Genomic DNA, 21,225 nt, shown 5'->3' on the forward strand with positions numbered 1-21,225 from the left:
TCTAGTTCAGAATTTCTGCAAGTACCCCATGCTAACCAGTTACATCAAAACTGCAAAATTCCAGGGAGTTCCCTTATGGCCTAGTGGTTGGGATTCCAGGCTTTCACTGGCATAGCCCAAGTTCAATCCCTAGTTGGGGAACTAAGATCCTGCAAGCCATGTGGCACAGCCAAAAAAATTTCAAAATCCCAGATCCCATCTGGGACTTACTTCGGCTCTCTGGGGTTAAAGTCCTGGGAACCTACATTTTAACAAGCATCCCATGGGGCCATGATGTACCCTAAAGCTAGAAAAGTATGAACAGAGTTAACAAACAGCAATACCTCTGAAGCCCAGATACTGCTGTTACAGATCCACTAAAGTAGTGTCTCCAAAACTTCATTTGAGTATTATCTTTATGCATAATTTTTGCCCAATTATTTTACAATCTGACACAGCATATAGTTTTCTATGAAGTGATTTGCTGTTTTTACAAAAGCAAATTTATTGTAAAAGGGAAATTTATTTCATTCGAATAAATGAAAAATAGATATCTTGCCATAATTAGATGATAACCGTAAAAGTAAATATAATTTTAAAAAATAATGTTATTAAATTCTACACTGTTACTTACTGAAGCTCTAAATTTGCAGGTGCTTCTTTGCTTTTTAAAGAAAACTGGCCAGGGTTAAAGAGGTGTTACAGTCTTTCTAACACCACGTAGGGACGTTCTCCTTGATGAAATGATTGCAAGGGATCAAGAGGGGAGTAACTTCCTTGCTGGGTGATTCAGTGCCATTTAATATTGTATTTGAGCAGCCCCTGAAGTCACTTCCTAGTGAGTCACGGAGCACACTCTGTGCAGAAGTGCAATCAAGTCTTCGTCTCAAAGTTTACTGACTCTGGATTTGCACACACACTTACAAAAGAACAAAACAAAAACAAAAAGCCCCAGAATATTCGAGACACTGGGAGTTACGGTTCAGGTACTCCATACTTGTCTCCACAAGGCTCCAGGACCCACTTCAGATGTCACTGTCAAGGACGTCAGACAGATTTGGGTTGGGATCCACTACCCACCCACCTATTATGCTTTGTGACCTTGGGCACATCTCCAGAATCCATCTCCACAACTGTAAAATGAGATGATGCCTGTTCCAGCCAAGATGACGTAAAATGATGTATGAAAAGCCCCTAACACAGAAGGTGATGCATGGTTGATGTTCAGTAAATGGTAGCTTTTTAAAATTACCAAGCCTTCATATTTTAAATCATTTTTGATAGAACTCTTTGTAAAAACACAATTCTACTTCCTAAATCCCATGCAACTACTTGATGACTCAGGCAGGGGTATCATTTTGAACATCTCTGTAGTCATTTTATTGTATTGGGATGCATTTTCTAATAGTTTCCCAGATTCACCCTCCTCTTTGGTCGTTTCACATATGCAGTGGGCTGGTAACCAAGCTAAGTGACCACCAATAGAAAACTGATTACACCACAGCTAAATTACATGGGTAGCCAACAACAATGCAAAAAGATACTCCCAAAGCAATCACAAAAATGAAAATTTAAGCACTGAGTTATTTTTTTGTCCATGTGCATAGCAAATATTAAGTACAATATTATTTAAGGTGGGTGAGGAAATGGCAAATAAGAACTTCCATACACTGATGGTGGAAGTATAAATTTGTACAACTTTCTGGAGGGCATATACATTTGACCTAGCAATTCCATTTCTTTATTTTTTTTCACATTTTTCAAAAGACTTTATTAAGAAACAGAAAAAAAAAGATATAAAGTACACAATCAAAGGAATGAAAGAGTTTACAACATAGCTTCTTTGGGCCAGTGGCAACTAAGAAATATTTGCTGGGCCGACACCAAGGGTATGGAGGCCCCAATTCCACTTTCAATCCCATTTCTCTTGGCTGCTAACCCAACCAGCTCAAAATTTCCTCCAAAGAGAAGTCAGATTGCCCTCCAAAACCTCCCCAAACTACTTCCCAATTGCCTTTACGGCCCTTCTCTGCCTGGTCCCAGACTCCTCACCTAGGCTTCGGGTGAGGTCAGAAGGACTCACCCGCTGAGCCTTCTCCACTCTTCCAGTCACTCTGTGGTCCCCAAATCTATTTCTGTTCCTATCTGGATTCATTTAATTAAACTACATTCATGAACCAGTTGGGCTGGCTTGTTCTGTTGCCTTTGGTCAAGTTACCTATTTTTCTAAGCCTACATCTGAACTTGATCTTTCTCCTGTTGGGAACAACTTCTTGAGCAGTGTCTCTGGCAGCTCCCTGCCCCAGTTAGTCCAAGGCTACTTTCTCCCCCAGACAGAACTCTGCACCCCTGTCCAACCTCCCACTTAACTTCCAGGTGGCTCTAGTTCTCAGCTAACCCGTCTGAGTGGTGGTTTAGTGGCTAAGTTGTGTCTTGACTCTTGAGGCCTCATGGACTGTAGCCCACCAGGCTCCTCTGTCCATGGGATTCTCCGGGCAAGAATACTGGAGTGGGTTGCCATTGCCTTCTCCAGGCAATTCCATTTCTAAGAATCTATACACCAGAGTCTCTTCCATACGGGCACAAGAATGTATGTGAAAAACAAGTATTGGTGAGGATGTGGAGAAGTTGGAGCCCTGGTGCATTGCTAGTGAGAACATAAAATGATACCACCACCATGAAAAACAGCATGATAAAATCAAACATAGAATTACCATATAATTCAGGAATTTCACTTTGGGGCATATACCCAAAAGAATTGAAAGTAGAGACTCAAACAGATATTTGCAAATGAATGTTCATAGCAGCATCATTCACTGTGACCAAAAGGTAGAAATAACCCAAATGTGCATCACTGGATGAAAGGATAAACAAAATGTGGTCTATTCACGCAATAGAAAAAATTTCAACCTTAAAAAAAAAAGAATGCAATTCTGATACATACGACAACATCAATGAAGTTTGGAGACATTAAACTCAGTGAAATAGGTCAGACATGAAAGGACAACTATTGTATGATTCCACTTATGCTGATTAACTAGAATAGTCAAATGCTTAAAGAGAGGAAGTAAAATAATGGTTACAGGGGCGGCAAGAAGGGAGAACGGGGAGTTACTGTTTAATGGGTACAGAGCTTCATTTGAGGAAGACGAAAAGTTCTGGAGACAGATGGTGGCTGCACAACAGTGCGTATGTCCTTACGCCACTTAACTGTGTACTTACGGTTAAAATGGTAAATTTTCTGTTAAGCATATTCTACCACAATTTTAAAAAAGAATGCAGTGCTAAGCCAAAAAGGTGTCACTTTTGAACTGATGCCCAGGGGACATTGTTCTTTTTATTTCATGTTCAAGACTATGGGTAATAGGAGGACAGAGGATATTGGAAATTTGGTCTCAAAATAAGCAGAATGTGACTGAGTTAATCTTGTTTACATTCTGTATCTCCTAGTTATCATCATTCCCATTGAAATACCATTAATAACAGAAACCAACTTTTGCACCAACCTAATAACATTAAACCACTCACAATAAACAATGAATAATTATACAAATAATTGTTATGATATGATGCCCTTCATAAATTTTGCAAGTCCTAAAGATTCAATGAGATAATACGTATAAAGGGGCTAGCACTGTTCCTTAGTTATTATTGTTCTTATTTTTATCTCATTTAATTCTCAAATCATTCCTATGGCAGGTATTATTGACATCCCCATTCTATAGGTAAGAAAAGCCAAGGCCCAGAGGAGCTAAGTGATTTGTCCAAGGTTACAAATGGCAGAGCTGAGGATAAAAAAGTGACTGTCAGACTCCAAAATCTATGTACTTCAGATGTAGAAAACAAAATTATGGTTGCCAGGGGAAAGGGGGGAGGCATAAATTAGGAGATTGGGATTGACATTTACACACTACTATATACAAGCTAGATAACTAATAAGGACCTACTGTATGGCACAGGGAACTCTACTTAATATTCTGTTTGAGGGGGCATGGGTTCTATCCCAGGTTGGGGAACTAAGATCCCACAAACCTTGCAGCCAAAACAACAATAACAAAACAAAATAATATAGTTGAGAAACAACTTTATTTATTTAATTTAAAGGACCCCTCTGTTCTATTCTTCCCCATCTCACCTTTCAGGTCCTATTCCTCTTAGGCCACCACCCACAACCTTCATATTTTTTACCCCGGTACTTATTACTGTCCTTCTAAATAAGAAACATAAACCAAAATTTCTTGATTTATCCATTTTAGAATGTTTATTGGGTCATTTATCCCCACACTAACAGCATTCCCTAATTACCCTCCTCCTATCCAACATCATTACATAGCACTTCAGGAGTGGAAAATGTTTATATTACGTTTTTATTACAACCACATAAATACTGTTTACTACCAAACCAAGTAGATGCACTATGACTATGCCTCCTTTCTTAGACAACTCTTTGCTTTTCCTAGAGTTAATAACTACCTTGGTTTTTTTGGTGTGTGTCTCTGGTTTTCTAACTATTGTTTCTAAGTAATTCTCCAAGTGCTCGGACATCTCCGCTATAGGCTGATCAACAAAATATTCACTACATTCAAAGAAGCTGTTTCATCTTTTTCCTGGAGACCTCTTCCAAGAATCTGTTTTCTTGCTCCAGTCTGGACAAGTTGCTCTCTGGGGCCTGCTACACTGTTGTCATTTCGAATCATCTTATTGTCACTATCCTCAGAATTCGCTTTACCTTTTGCCAATTTAAAATCTCCTCTTCCCCGGAGAAGGCAATGGCACCCCACTCCAGTACTCTTTTGCCTGGAGAGTCCCGCGGACGGAGGAGCCTGGTAGGCTGCAGTCCATGGGATCGCTAGGAGTTGGACACAACTGAGTGACTTCACTTTCACTTTTCACTTTCATACCTTGGAGAAGGCAATGGCAACCCACTCCAGTGTTCTTGCCTGGAGAATCCCAGGGACGGGGGAGCCTGGTGGGCTGCCGTCTATGGGGTCGCACAGAGTCGGACACGACTGAAGCGACTTAGCAGCAGCAGCAGCAGCTTCCCTGGAGTCTTGTCTTTCGCTTTTTCACTTTACTCTGTCATTTTTTTTGAACACATTTCTAAAAGCTTACTAGGAGAGGGTAAATGGGAGGTAATTTTTTTTCAGTCTCTGCATGCCTGAAAATATCTTTGCTCTAAGACCTTACTCAAGGACAGCTTCCCACATCCCTGCCTTCCTCAATTACTAGGTGTGAGTTCCCCTAGAAAGGACACGAACTTGGAGGAGATAGCTCTCTGCAGCTGAGGCTGACCCCAAAGAAGCTGACAGCAGAATATGTCTCCAGATCATGCTCCCAGCAGCTGGACAGCATGTCCTTCCTTGAATAGAGTCTGGACCATCTCCAGGCCCATCATTACCATATGAGTCTGCTACGGGTGCTGTAACAAATTAGCATGAACATAGTGGCTAAAAACAACACACATTTATTATCTTACAATTCAGAAGATTGGAAGTCCAAAAATATCTTGCTGAGCTAGTCAAGGTGTCGGCAGGGCTTTGTTCCTTCTGGCTCTAGAGGAGAATACATTTCTTTGCCTTTTCTGCCTGCTAAAACTGCCCACAATTCTTGGCTCCTGGCCCCCAGCCAGCCATCACATCCCTCTGCTTCTAATTGTCACATCTTTCTCTGAGTCCTCTGCCTCGTCTTTCACTTATAAGGACTCTTGTGATTACACTGGGCCCTCTGGGATAATCTAGGATAATCTCTGCATTGCAAGATCCTTAACTTAATCACATCTGTGAAGTCCCTCTTGCCATGTGAGGTAACCTAGTCACAGGTTCTGAGGATGGAAAAGTGAACATCTTTGGGGGCCATTATCCTGCCTATCCAAATCACCACAGAGATAGATATTCCACAGTAGCTGGTGAGATTAGCACCAAACACAGTGAACTTGATCCCTACATTTGTCTACAATAACACCTCACATGGACAGAGAGCTTACTCTGTCCCAAGTCCTGTGCCAAGTGCCAGGCATGAATATCTCAATTATTTCTCTCAACAGTTCTCTGAAGTAGCCACTATTTTTACAGTCCTTATTTTGCAGATGAGGTGAGAGAGGCCCAAAAAGATTAAGCTATTTGCCTTTAGTCAAACAACTGGTAAGTGGAAGACTCCTCATTCAAACCCAGGTCTGCCTGACTTCAAAGCTGGTGTCCTTGACCATGTCTCTCTAATCCTCCTTTGCTTGTTGCTAATTTAGGTCTTTAGACTGCTAAACACAACTCCTTACTGTATGTGCCAGCTTAAGAGTGGCACACAGCACGGGCTCAATAAATATTTGTTGAATTTAACTCCCCAAAATTCACCTCTTACCAGTTTCCTCATAACTTTTAGGGCATTCCCAAATCCCATATTATCCTTCTCAAATCCAGTACACTTTTGTTTTTGTTTTTTGGCCATACTACATGCTATATAGGATCTTAGTTCCATGACTGAGGATCAAACCTGTGCCCCCTGCAGTGAAAGCACAGAGTCCTAACCATTGAACCATCAGGGAAATCCCCCAATATGCCTTTATGGGCATTTATGTGCTGCCCACTGGAGAAATTCAATCATGAACAGAACACATGGTTTACATCCAAGGAAGCCCACCGTCCAGTGAGGGTGTCATGATTGTGACCTTGGAGTAATTTTTTTTCCTGTTTAGACAATGAGCAGATTATTTGCAAAGAGGAACTATCATGGTTATTGCCCCTCTCCTCAACTATCCAGCACAGAAACCAGAAGAACCAGAAGAGGAGGCTGGTAGCTCCTTCAAACTATTTTTCATATTAATACATATTTTTACTATGTACACAGGTACAGGAGCAGTTTAGGTTTTGTTTCTCTGTTTTTATTCAATGGGGACATGTTCTATGTATTATTCTTATGCTTGTTTTTCCATTTAGGAAGGCACAATAGATTTATTGTCAAGCTTACTTCCTCTTAACTATTTCATTCCCCTCTTGATGTTCATCAAAACTGTTTTCAATTGTCCCCCTCCACCCTTAAACTTGCAGGATAGGAACTGCCTTTTGCAGCTCAGTCCTGGTTACAACAACTTTGAGGAATGGTAGGTAATACCTTTTACTAAACCACTTGGCACCTCATCCCCAGAATGTGTTTCCAAAGCATGAGTTTAATGATCTCTTCTCTCCCAAATTTCCCAAGGCCCTGCAGGATAAATCTACATCCCAACTGCATGGCCTAACATGAAAATTTTTCAGAATCTGGCCCCTAGACCAGAACCAGCCTTGAGTGGTAACAGTCTACACACACATTCCACACCCCCAGGGGCTCTCTTCATTTTGCCTTAGTGGTCTTCTTGCAGACTCTTCACTGCACCAGCCTGTTTGGAATCCAGTTAGAGTTTATTCAATCTTCAGTCTCTGCTGATACATCACTTCCTCAGGGTCCTCTTCAGCCCCTCCTAGCCTGGGTCTCTCTTTCCTTTCTTTCACCCTGGGCAGGCGCTTCACATTAGTGATTAACTTCTTCAGTATCTGCGTTGTCTGCTCTTCTCTCTCATCTACTGTAGAGTCTGTCTCCTTTACCTGCTGTATCCCCAGGACATAGCACAGTTGGTGGCCTGCTGCAGGTGTCAATAAATGTTTGCTGAATGGTGATGATGAATGACTCATGGGGAAATTTTACTGCTTCTAGCTAATACACAAACACGTAGGTACAGTCTCATGTTGAATATTTGCTTCCACTGACAGCGACAAAAGAGAAAGATAGCTTACCAAAATACAGGCATCCTACTTTCTTTTTCAAAAGTACCTTATCTATTTTAAGAGTTGTTCTTTTCTCGTGGTTTTTATGCATTTATTTGTGGCTTTAATCACTGTGATCCAACATATTTTAACGGAGTCTTTAAAAATACAATTATCTGCGGCAGTGGGAGTTTACTTTGTTGTTTATTGTTTCTAGTGTCTCTTGCTCATGGTGAATTGTTTCCTTGTGTGGTTACTCATTTCAAACCAGTAGATCTTTATGGGAATCCTGGACATCGAGTCTGAAGGTTTGTCCTTCCAGAGCTTGTGTTTAGCCACTTGCTTGGTTTGGGCATTCCCCATAGTATAAATCAGAACTCCAAATCTTTGTGAATAGGGCCTTATTGTGATAGATTCAGAGGGGACATTTCTTGCCCACCCGGGGCCCAGAATAAGACAGATAAACATCCTAGTTATTGCCCTATGCTGGCTGGGCAGATTTTTCTAGACCCTCCACTCCTTTGCATAAAGGTGGAGCTCTTTGAGAGTCCTTGTTCGTGTGGAGGCCACAGTGTCAAGTCCCCCCAAACTGTGTCCTCTCTGTCCTTTGGGACCTTTAAAACTCAAAATCCTTCCTCCACTATCCTCTGACTCCAGAGGATTAGCCCTATGTTCTGCCTTTAAAAGGGTGTTTGTTATATTTTTACCTCGATTTCTATCAAATGTGGGGAAGTTTTTAGATTGTCTAGTCCAGAATATTGCCAAAAATAGAAACCCAGTGGACTAGTTTTCAGATCTTTCCCTAATTCTGCATGCATGAGTCTTATTTTTTTAAGTCATTTTGTTCTCTTAATTTCTATAGATTTACCACTTCTCTCCTAGTCTCTTACATTTACAACTTACATTACAAAACAAAATGCCTTATGCTAATAATTTCTCATGTATAAACTATTCTTTTTTCCCTTAGTTTTTGGCTCGTATTATTGGCTCTTTTTCAGCCCCTTTTCTATCTTTATTTTGTAATTTCCTAGTGAACAGGCACCAAATATACTTAGTATTTGCTCTATATGTCACCCGCTCGTTTAAATCCTCTTTTCTCTTTTTTAAAAACTAATTATTTATTTTTGGCTGCACTGTGTCTTTATTGCTTTGCAAAGGCTTTCTCTAGTTTCGGCAAGCAGGGGCTCCTCTTCCGTTGTAAGAGCTTCTCATTGTGGTGGCTTCTCCTGTGGAGTTCAGGCTCTAGGCATGCAGGCTTCAGTCCTTGCAGCACTGGGGCTCAGTAGTTACAGGGTGCAGGCTCTAGGGCTCATGGGCTTCAGTAGTTGCGGCACACAGGCTCGGTAATTTCAGCTCTCTGTTCTAGAGTGTGGTTTCAGTAGTTGTGGTACAGGGGCTTAGTTGCTCCTCAGCATGTGGAATCTTCCTGGACCAGAGACTGAACCTGTGTCCCCTGCATTGACAGGTGGATTCTTATCCACTGCACCATCAGGGAAATCCTGCTTTTCTCTTAAAAAATCAATCAATCAATCTAGGGACTTTCCTGGTGGTCTAGTGGCTAAGACTCTGCCCTCCCAATGCAGGAGGCCCAGGTTCAATCCCTGGTCTGGGAACTAGATCCCATGTGCCACAACTAAGACCTGACGTACCCAAATAAATAACCAAAAATAAATATTTTTAAAAATACACCTGCTTTTTCTCCAGAAGACAGGTCATAGCTAAAAAAAAAAAAAAACAAAAACTACCCTAATCTTGCAGATAAAACAATTTTGAGGTGGACAAAATTGCTAGCAATGTTTCCATACACACTATTGTCAAAAGGCTGGCAAACTTGGTAAAACTAAATAGCCAAGTTTTAAAAAATTCAGTATTGGTAGTACGCAGAAGAACTGTACAAAAAAGATCTTCATGACCCAGATAATCACCATGGTGTGATCACTCACCTAGAGCCAGATATCCTGGAATGTGAAGTCAAGTGGGCCTTAGGAAGCATCACTATGAACAAAGCTAGTGGAGGTGATGGAATTCCAGTTGAGCTATTTCAAATCCTAAAAGATGACGCTGTCAAAGTGCTGCACGCAATATGTCAGCAAATCTGGAAAACTCAGCAGTGGCCACAGGACTGGAAAAGGTCAGTTTTCATTCCAATCCCAAAGAAAGGCAATGCCAAAGAATGCTCAAATTACCACACGATTACACTCATCTCACATGCTAGTAAAGTAATGCTCAAAATTCTCCAAGCCAGGCTTCAGCAATACGTGAACCGTGAACTTCCAGATGTTCAAGCTGGATTTAGAAAAGGCAGAGGAACCAGAGATCAAATTGCCAATATCTGTGGGATCATTGAAAAAGCAAGAGAATTCCAGAAAAACATCTATTTCTGCTTTATTGACTATGCCAAAGCCTTTGACTGTGTGGATCACAATAAACTGTGGAAAATTCTGAAAGAGATGGGAATACCAGACCACCCAACTTACCTCTTGAGAAATCTGTATGCAGGTCAGGAAGCAACAGTTAGAACTGGACATGGAACAACAGACTGGTTCCAAATAGGAAAAGGAGTACGTCAAGGCCGTATATTGTCACCCTGCTTATTTAACTTATATGCAGAATACATCATGAGAAATGCTGGGCTATATGAAGCACAAGCTGGAATAAAGATTGCCGGGAGAAATATCAATAACCTCAGATATGCAGATGACACCACCCTTATGGCAGAAAGTGAAGAACTAAAGAGCCTCTTGATGAAAGTGAAAGAGGAGAGTGAAAAAGTTGGCTTAAAGCTCAACATTCAGAAAACTAAGATCATGGCATCTGGTCCCATCACTTCATGGCAAATAGATAGGGAAACAGTGGAAACAGTGGCTGACTTTATTTTTGGGGGCTCCAAAATCACTGCAGATGGTGATTGCAGCCATGAAATTAAAAGACACTTACTCCTTGGAAGGAAAATTATGACCAACCTAGACAGCATATTAAAAATCAGAGACATTACTTTGCCAACAAAGGTCCGTCTAGTCAAGGCTATGGTTTTTCCAGTAGTCATGTATGGATGTTAGAGTTGGACTATAAAGAAAGCTGAGTGCCAACGAATTGATGCTTTTGAACTGTGGTGTTGGAGAAGACTCTTGAGAGTCCCTTGGACTGCAAGGAGATCAAACCAGTCCATCCTAAAGGAGATCAGTCCTGAGTGCTCATTGGAAGGACTGATATTGAAGCTGAAACTCCAATACTTTGGCCACTTGATGTGAAGAGCTGACTCATTTGAAAAGACCCTGATGCTGGGAAAGATTGAAGGCAAGAGGAGAAGGGGACGACAGAGGATGAGATGGTTGGATGGCATCACTGACTCAATGGACGTGAGTTTGTGAAACCTCCAGGAGTTGGTGATGGACAGGGAGGCCTGGCATGCTGCTGTCCGTGGGGTTGCAAAGAGTCGGACACGACTGAGCGACTGAACTGAACTGAATGCAAGTCATACCTATAATTTGAACAAAAATTCTAACTTGCTTCAAACCTATTTTAGAACTAGATAAATTACCTTTGGTCTTAGATCTAGGAATATATGCATAAAAACATTCTATTGATGCTGTGTAAATAAAAACATTCTATTGATGCTGTGTAAATACTTTGTACTTTATATAAAAAATATTAATATTTCCAGCCTAGGGATGCTGTAGAAGAGGGATGCTATAGAAGAGGGTCCTAGGATTCTCACTCACAGATTTCTTGGAACTTTTCATTTACCTAATTCCAAGTAAGAATTAGATAAGTATTCAAGTGACTACTTTGTCATTGCTATAGTCATGGTTACACATTAGCTAACTTATAAATCACTCACTATGACAGAAACATCAGCAACTGAAACAGTTTATAAGCTCAGTCACAAAACTTTTTCAAAAGGACTTTTAAGAAATTCTCTTAGCTATGTCAGCTTTGGTTAGTGAATATTCTACCTAGCTTTTCTTTGTAGGCTTCAAGAAAGTTTTAAGAGTTGGTAAATTCCAGTTTGAAGGAGTTTGGAGAACTGTCACTGTGGTGGTTATCTATTACTGCATGACAGACCATACCTAATGCAATGGCTAAAAATAAGTCATTTAATTTGTTCCTGAATCTGTAGGTCAGGAACTCCAGCAGGGCTCAGAGGGGCAGTTCATCTGTGTTCCACGTGGTGTTGGCTGGAGTGGCTTCATAACGGTCTGGAGGACCCAGGACAGCCTCACTCACAGGGCTGACACTTCAGCCAGATTGGCTTGAGCGACTGTGGACTGTATGGCTGGGCCTCTTTCCTTGTGGGGTTCATGTGTCTGGGGCTTTCAAGTGTCTGGGGCCACTTAGCTGTCAGTTGAGTCCCTGGAGTGCCCTCCCTTGGCCTCTTTCTCTAGCAGGATAGCCTGGCCTTCTCTTTTTGGGGTGCAGGTGGTGGCAGGGGGTGGGGTGGGTGGATTGTGTCTCACGGCATGCAGGATCTTAGTTCCCAGTCAGGGATCGAACCTGCAGTGGAAGCAGGGAGTTGTAATCACAGGATCACCAGGGAAGTCCCTAGTCTGGACTTCTTGCCTAATATGATTACAGTGGAAACTTACAGGCCTCAGTTTGGAAGTCCGAGAATAGCATTTCCACCAACTTCCACCGAATTCTATTGGTCAAAGCAAGTCAAAGGCCAGCCTCCAAAGAGTAAGAAAATAAAGACTCCACCTCCTGACAGGGAAGAGGCACGCACCCACAGGGATGGGAGGAATTGTTGGTGGCCATTTTTAGGCAGTCTACCACAGTTGCTTTACCCAAATAAATATATAGCACCCATTCTGTTAATAAAGTTGCTACAAATCAAAGGGGAGGTGTTTTAACTACAGTTTAGAAAAGCTTAATAACTAGTATTAGAATACTTTGTAATACTTAGCCTAAAGATGTCAAAGTATTTTCCTATTAAATAATATAAATACACTTACAGCTGAGTTTGAATGTCACTGCCATTATTCAGCACTTAGAGCCTCAAGTGAGGAGGTACAATTTCACTTGATTAACATTAAAACTTAAGCCAAATTCAACTCATCATGGGGATCTGGGGGATTACTTTTATTAATAAATTTATTTTTTAAGCAGCAATTTGATATGGCTTGACTTATTAAATTTTCACATCTCAGAATAATTTTAAAAGTCCTTTATATTTTTTATTTTTCTTATTTTTTGGGCCACGCCATGTGGCATGTGGGATCTTAGTTCCCCGCCCAGGGATCAAACCTATTCCTTCTGTAAGGGAAGGTCAAAGTGCTAATCACTAGATCGCCAGGGAGTTCCTGTGGGAGATTACATTCAGTTCATTTACCTCTGTGTGTGTCTTCTCCCTGGCAGTCACTTAGGAATATGGGAAAATATGAGCAAATTATGTTGTTTTCTTGTTCTGATAATACCATATTGTAGGCTTGGAATAACTTTTTAATCCCACTAATTGTTTTTTAAAGAAATAAGACAATTTTGATTTTGCAAATTTTATCACACTAAGTTCTCCACAATTGGGTACACCAAGATCTTACCATTGAAACCCTTCCTGGTGTTAAGCAGATGGATAATTTTGAAATATGTACGTATGGAATTAAGTTTCACGACTATCCAAATATGCCAACTACTTCCACAGCATTCAGAATTATGCAATGGAAAACATTTTCAGTGATGCCCTTTTATGTGTTAATTTTGCAAAATTTATTCTCAATTATAATTTCAAATCACCTGAGCAACAGAAGAAAATCAGAAGTTGTATTAAAATCAAGAACTTATTTGAATTTAGCATTAAGAAAACATTTTTAATTAATTAATTGGCACAAACTGAAGATAACCATATTTAACAAATCAGTTTGGGTTGACATTTGCCAAAATATGACATAGTGGATATGTTCTCTTTATTCAATACCCCTTAAATTGTGAAAAAAGTTAAAGCAAAGAGTATAAAATAATTTTCTCCCATGAGATGGAACTTTAATTAAATACCCCCTTTGAGAAAGAAATTTGCTTTTGTTGAATTTTTTAAAAATCTGTACCTTAAATGACCTTCAAATTTCAAGACTTTTTCAAGATACAATTGTCCAATCCTCATATTAATGAACAAGCCAGATATTTTAATTTCCTGCACATCTGCCAAGTCTCTTCAGTTTAGAACAAGATTCAATTCTAAGGTGACTCCTCATTTAAAAAACACAATTTCTCTTGAGTAAAAAGAATTTTTAAAAATATATTTTGACCATCTATATTGTTGAAACACTTAAAATATTTTCAGGTTTAAAAATTCTCCTCCAAGCTGACTTGCAGCAGTCTTGGCTCTTCAACTTTCAGTACTACTCTCTTGCTGTACTTTTCAGCATTGCAATTGATTTTAAATGCACATTTTTTTTTTTATCACATTGCCATTGAACTTGGGCCAAATGCTTTGAAAGAGTGAGTTTAGGGGGATTGGAGGAATGGGATGAAATGTCTATAAATAGCAGTTCTCTGTGTAGCATGCACTGTATAATAAAGTGTTGTGTAATTCTGCCATACAACGTAAATAATGATAGTAATTTGCATTTTCTTATTACTATTTGTCCTCGAATTGAATCTGTGGTCTTTTGCCAATATTAAGGTCTATTTCTCACTTCCTTATGTCCCCAGGGTCCCTACTATGATGGGAGCAAGTGGTCAATAGTCCCCTTTTAGCACACAGCTCTTACAACAGGTACACACTCAGTTGCTTTTTTTTTTTTTGCCTCTGCATTTCCAGTCTCACAAACATCAAGACAGTATGGTCCACAGCTGGACCAATGCCAAACAGAGGCAGGCCAATGTAGCCACACTTCCATCACCTCCTTATTAACACTCCTTTCTCTTTTTAAATCAGGATGACCCCAGAGATTCTAGCTCAAGGCAATTAAGCTGGACTCCAAGTAGGGAGAATCGCGAAAGATTCCAGAAAAAGAAATATCTTTAAATTTTTACTAGCCTGGAGGGCGTATTATTAGTGTGACAGAATAATATGATTGAGAATTAACTGGACTTATTTTCTACTCGAGACTCATCACAAATGACTAAGGGGGAATTATTTTCTCCAAGCAATTACGTCTTAGAATCCTGGGGAGCTGGGCTCGCCTTACTCAAGGGAGCTAGGATGCCTATAACTTAGGGAGATGAATTATTGAAATGAAGGGCCCTTAGAGGAGAAGAGGTGAGAGTGCTGTTTGTGAGAGAGGAGTGGTCCAGCTCCCTGAAGATCCGCACTAGGGATGCAGAGCAGCGGTGGGGAGTAGGATTCAGGGAGAAAGATACATTCTGCAATCCAGGTGTCAGCTGAAAGGTGCATGCAAACTGCCTGGAGAACTTGTTAAAATGGAAATCTGATCTGGGCGGTCTGGAGTGGGTCTAGAAACTGCATTTCTAACAAGCTCCCTGGTAGTGCCCATACTATGGGTCCTGGGGCCTCATTTGAAACAGTAGGAGGAGGTGGTGGAAGGACTTCAAAGGAGGGACATGGGGAAGTCTAAACTTCATACTCTGTAGCATTGGGAGGGATGACAAAAGCAATGGGTGGCTGAGTTGTTTGTTGAAGGAAAGGATACTATTACCAACAGAACTGTCCATCTTCAAAAGGATCATTCCCATCTGTACAAAGAGCATCTACTCCAACAGACTACGTAAAGAACTGAAAACTAAGAGTCCTTCCTCAAATTTTCTGGCCTGTTTCCCCACAACCTCTTAGACATCTTGAATGACCCTAGGGAAGGGAAGGAAACCAACTCCCAACCCCTCAGTAGGCTAAATTTCCAAACTACTTTCGCCTGTGGAAGAAGCAGTAGAGGACCCTGAGCCAGATATATTTAATGTATAAAAACTGAAATTTTTGAGCACTAGCGTCATGGAGCAAATTCAAATGAGGTACCCTTTCAATCTCAAACTTAAAAAGAGTCAAATTCAGGAATCTATAAATAGCCATTTCATTAGTTATTCAATCAACAAATGTTTAGGGGATGCTGAATGAATTTCCCTAAGTTATGATGTGGACTTCTGACAAGAGAAATTGGTTGTAGGGGACAATTACCCCAAAGATCTGAGGACTTAATTTCATCAGTCAATGAACTTGCCATGGTCACCAAAAAAGATGGCCCTTCCCTATACATAAACTCTTTGAATTTCCCTGAGATTTTTCCCTCCTTCAAGACCTTGCTCTTCATTTAAACATGATAAATTTCACCAGTATAAACATGTTCAAGAGAAAGACCCAGTTTGATTTTCTTCTGCCAGCCTCTTCCAAAGATAGTCCTTGAATCCCATTCTCTCATAAAAACAAGTCTTAAAAATAAACTAAGGCAGTAAGTGCTGTGTGTCCAAAGCCAAGTTTGTTCCAAAGCTGAGACTAATAAAATTCAGGGTTCCCTTTCCCTAATTCAACTTTAAAAGCAAATGTCTTTTGTTGTTAATTTTGTTTGCAACCTCTGATCCCACCATCTCCAGGACCTGGTGTTTTATTAAAGCATTTCCAAGTCTGGTTCTGATTATAAAAGAAAAGTTTGTGCCTGTGCTGATCAATGTCACAATTCATGTGCAGATACCAGCCCAATTTGCCATAATCCTCCAGAAGGTCTAAAATCAAGGTAGAGGATAAGAAGGAATTGATATATCTTTCCCTGATCATCTGTTCTTGAGAAATCAAAAGTCACAAGTGCTCCTACAGTGTTTTTATTTGGCCAGCAGTTTTGTTTTCTTTAATTAGTTGTCAAGGTTTAACATACAAAATTTTCACATACAAATTCAGGTTTCTGGTTTCTCTTGAAAATCAGAAGAGCTGGCAACATTTGGTTGCTGCCCCTCATGGCTCAGCACTGGTATAGTGGACACTTGTGATCCTTTTGGCTGCCAGCATCTGAACCCCTTTCCTATTATTGAGGGATGTCACCAGTTCACAAGTCTTGGTGGGAGGCAGATGTCACTTCCCACTACTCAAGCTATATACCTGGTACTCACTGGCACATGACCCAGGCCTGGCTAATTAGGCATGTCTCCCCAGAGTTTTGTCGTTGCTGTTGTTTTAAAACATTTTAGTCTGTACTGGAGTATAGCTGATTAACATTGCTGTGATAATTTCAGGTGAACAGCAAAGGGACTCAGCCATGGGTTACCGGCTTTAGGAAGACTCCACTACAGGAGAGAATTGGTGAATTCTTTCTGATATTAGAAATGGTGAAAGCAACATCCAGTGAGTAGGGGCAGTAGGGTCCAACAGTAAGCAGCAGGAAGAGTTTCCTTACTGGCTTTACTCTGTGGAGTAATTTTGATCATGGTTCCAGTTCCATGGCCTGTCTTTGTTCCATTTTCCAAGCAGAGTTCTCCAGGATTCTTACTGACTGTGAGCTATCCAATATTGCATTGCTAAAATCCTTTTCTGCTTATATCTTTCATCTACAAACTCTGCTCCCTTTGAGGCAGGGCATAGAGTCCACCCAAACTTCTTCCTTTATATATTAACTTCAGGCTGCTTATAAGATATGTGAGCTTGGAACTTACATCTTCTCTCTCTCTTTCTCTTTGAAGTTATAGAATTTTGTCACTGGGAGAAAAGCTAAGGATCATCTAGTGCAACGATAAGCAAAGTAAGGAGAAAAGTTTCCCAGAGGTGCCTTCCCCACCTACCGCCATTTCCTCTTACTTCTCACTGGACAGAACTGGGTCACATGTTATGCTTTAAACCAATCAGGGAACTAGGGTCACTGTGTTTGGCTTAGCCTAAGGAAGCAGTCCAACTTTGGCTGAATATTTGAACAACTGAGCAGCTTTTTAAGATGCCAATGCCTGGTGGTACCCCCTAGGCCAAACTTAATTGATCTGATTGGACTTCTGGTATTGGAATTTTTTAAAAAAATCCTGTGGTGCTTCTAATATCAACCCTCTTTCTAGTTCAGCCCCTCTAACCCCACACATTTGACAAATGCCAATACTAAGACCCAGAGATACTAAGTTGCCTAAAGGACTATATCTCCAATTAATAGCAAAAACAAACACAAGCAAGACCACACACACACACACACACACACACACACACACACACACACACACACACAGAAATGACATTTACTAAGACAGCTTTGTTTTTCCAAAATATGCATGTGAGTACCCATTCCTTTTCTTAGAAAATGAAGTCCTGAGGAGCTCAAGGACTGAGAAGCAGTAGAGTGGAATCCTCTGGAGGGCTTGTTACAACAGGGAGGGCTGAGCCCACTCTCACAGTATCAAATTCAGTGGTTTTGGTTGGGGAGAAGGGGTGGATAATTAGCTTTTCTAACAAGTTCCCAGAGGCTGCTGCTGGTCTGGCCACTACACTAGCCACTAGCAGAGTGGCTAAGACTTTTGGCTATAGAATCACACCAAGATCCAGGTCTGCCCCTCACACCAAGTCAGAACATGGGCAAGTTACTTAACATACCAATGAAATGTGGTCAATAATAACAGTAGCCTGGCACTATGGCAACAACTAAATATGAACTTAGAATGTAAAGCAATTAGAACAGTGTCTGGCCCACAGCAACTGCCTAATGAACATTAGCTATTATCATTCATTCCTTCCTTCATCAAACAATTATAAATTGAGTCTTTCCTTTGAGACATGCACTGTTTCAGGCACCAGGAGTACAGTGGTGAGGAAAGCAAAGCCTTGCCTTTCAATGAGCTTACAATGCACTGAGGAGGAGCATGATAGATGACCTTGTAAATATACAGTATAATGTTACACAGAGGAATTTTGCATTCCAAGCAAACAATATCAGCTGCACACAGAGCTTTATGAAAACTTGGTTCAGCCTTGTTCACATTTTCCAGCTCAAGGAGGCGGTGGCATTGATTCTAATGCAAAAACCTCTTAGCAGCATGGCTCCTACCATGGCAGCTGAATAAAGCTCAGGTTATGGCTTTTTCAGTCAGGTTCTCCAGAGAAACAGAACCAATAGTGTGTATGTGTGTGTGTAAAATTTAAATTTACACTTATGTTTAAGGAATGTTCAGATATAATTTGGAAATTCCCTGGCAGTCAGTGGTTAGGACTCTGACCTATCACTGCACAGGGTACGGGCTTGATCCCTGGTTGGAGAACTAAGATCCCACAAGCCAAGTAACGTGGCCAAAAAAAAAAGTTTAAAAAAATATGATTTATATTTATACTTATACTATATATTATATTTACATAGATTTTAAAATACTCTATTTTAAATCACTAAAATGTACTACATGAATTAAAGAACCAAAGGAATTGATAAGAAAGCAAAACATGCACAAAATCCTGACCCTGAGCACCTTCTAACATTTTTAACAAATTCAAAGTCCATCAAGATCAAAATCTTTGATATCAAGTGCTCTCTCTCACTTCTGCCATCCTCAGGAACAAGGAAAACAATAGCTCTAAGATGTAGCATGAGAGACCAGGGTAGATGAAAGAAATAACTTGCCTCCTCCCCATGAATAGATCCAAGGTTGTCACTTACGCCCCAAGGATTTCCCCCAAATAATGCCACAGGCATAAGGATAAGACAGAAATTTGGCAATAAACTATTCTTACTTAACTCTCTGTTTACTGGGTGAGGAACCCCATCAAAAGCTATTAGAATTAATCAACCAGTTCAATGAAGCTGCAGGATATAAAATCAACATTTTATATACTAACAATGAACTATCAAAAAGAGAAACAGAATATAATCGCATTTCCAACTGCATAAAAAAATAATAGAAATGCATTTACAAGGAGATGAAAGATCAATACAGTGAACACAACACATTGATAAAAGAAACTGAAGAAGACACAAATTAATTGAAAGATGTTCTGAACTCACAAATTAGAAGAATTAATATTCCTGGAAAGCGCATACAACCCAAGGCCATCTATAGATTCAACACAAGCCCTAGCAAAATTCCAATAATATTTTCCACAAAAATATAAAAAAACAGTCCTAAAATTTGTGTGGAACCACTAAGGACCCTAAGAGAAGAACCAAATTGATGGCATCACAATTCCTGATTTCAAACTTTATTACAAAGCTTTAATTATCAAAACACTATAGTACTGACATAAAAAAAAACACACAGACCAATGGAACAGAATCGGCAGCCCAGAAAAAAACACATACATATATGATCAACTAATACTTGTCAAAGAACCAAGAATGCAATACTCATTGGATAGTTTCTACAAAAAATAATGTTGGAAAAACTGGATATCCATATAAAGAATAAGGTCATTATACTAAATGAAATAAGTCAGACAGATGGACATTGTCCCATCACAGCCCCATCTGACCCCCTTCTGACTCCTCAGACAGGGACCAGGGTGAAGCCATAACTGTCATTTTATATTTGCCCTCTGTCCCTCTATTCTGCTCCTAAAATGGGTGACAGTGTGGTAGTAAGAGGCAAGGAGCAGCTACTTCTAAATCAGAACATTTGTAATCCTGGGCCAGCCTCATCTCCTCTCAGGCTTGTTGTCTTTCTCAGCAAGGCAAAAAAACAAAAAACAAAAAAACAAAAAAAACCCACAGGGACTTCCCTGGTGATCCAGTAGTTAAGAATCCGAGCTCCCAATGCAGGGGCCTGGGTTCCATTCCTGGTCAGGGAACTAGATTCCACATGCGACAACGAAGAGACCGCATGCTGCACCAATGATCCAACAGGCGGCAATGAAAATCTCGCGTGATACTGCGTGCCACAACTAAGAACCAGCGCAGCCAACACAACAGCCAAACTTTATTACGGATATCATACACACTTATTGCTGGGAACTACAGACCAGCAAAATAGAGAACAAAAGTGGTTCGTAATCCCCTCATCTCAGAAAAAAAAATATTAACATTTTGATACCAATTCTCCTCAGCAGCTTCACGTCAGAGGGACCCTGTCCTTTACGCTTACGAACCGTTTCCAGTTACACATATTAACCTGACGGGAAGTTACTTATTATTTATTTTTTTCTCTCTGGAGTTGTTTCTGTAAATTTTGTTGGGTGAGGGGCATAGATTTGAGAGACGGACTGAAGTTGGAGTTGTGCTTTAAGTTGTTTTTCAATTTGAAGTGCTCACTTCCTAGCTTTGGGGACAAAAAGTATTTCGAGCCTTGTTTCTTATGGTATCTGTATTCAAGAACTGGTAGTGTCACTTGGGGCTGTTTTACCTCAGAATTTTTTAGCGCTGGCAGCTTTCCGTTCCTTTGAACGGTAACAGCTAGAACTTTGTTGACGACTGGAATTAGCTTTGGCCGTGAGACTTTACTTTGTAATGACGACTGGAGGCTGTAGGGGGGGTCGCCGTACCTCTCGGGCGCGCGCTCCCTCTGGGTTCAGGACTCTGGTCCATACCGGAGAGTGCAGCTCCAGCTAGAGAAGGGCGGAGTCGGCGCGAGGCGTCCGCCCGGGCCTGCCGGCAACCAGGCTACAGGGGCCTTAGCAACGGGCAGGGGGCGGGACCTAGGGAGGAAGTCCGAAGGCCGCTAAATCTCGCGAGAGTTGCGTTTGCGC

At 40.6% G+C, this 21,225-nt stretch overlaps 1 protein-coding gene across 2 annotated transcripts in view; it reads right to left on the reverse strand.

The window, feature by feature from the left end:
• KSR2 (kinase suppressor of ras 2) overlaps positions 1–21,147 on the reverse strand; it is a 476,682-nt gene extending 455,535 nt beyond the window's left edge. For both annotated transcript variants that reach the window (XM_081539723.1, XM_081539724.1), the window contains exon 1: positions 20,883–21,147. The gene's annotated coding sequence lies outside the window, so the exon portion shown is untranslated. The remainder of the gene's footprint in view (positions 1–20,882) is intronic.
• Positions 21,148–21,225: the final 78 nt, after the last annotated feature.

The sequence above is a fragment of the Giraffa tippelskirchi genome, chromosome 11 (genome assembly GCF_054371585.1).
Source record: "Giraffa tippelskirchi isolate mGirTip1 chromosome 11, T2T-mGirTip1v1.2.pri, whole genome shotgun sequence".
NCBI classification, from domain to species: domain Eukaryota; kingdom Metazoa; phylum Chordata; class Mammalia; order Artiodactyla; family Giraffidae; genus Giraffa; species Giraffa tippelskirchi.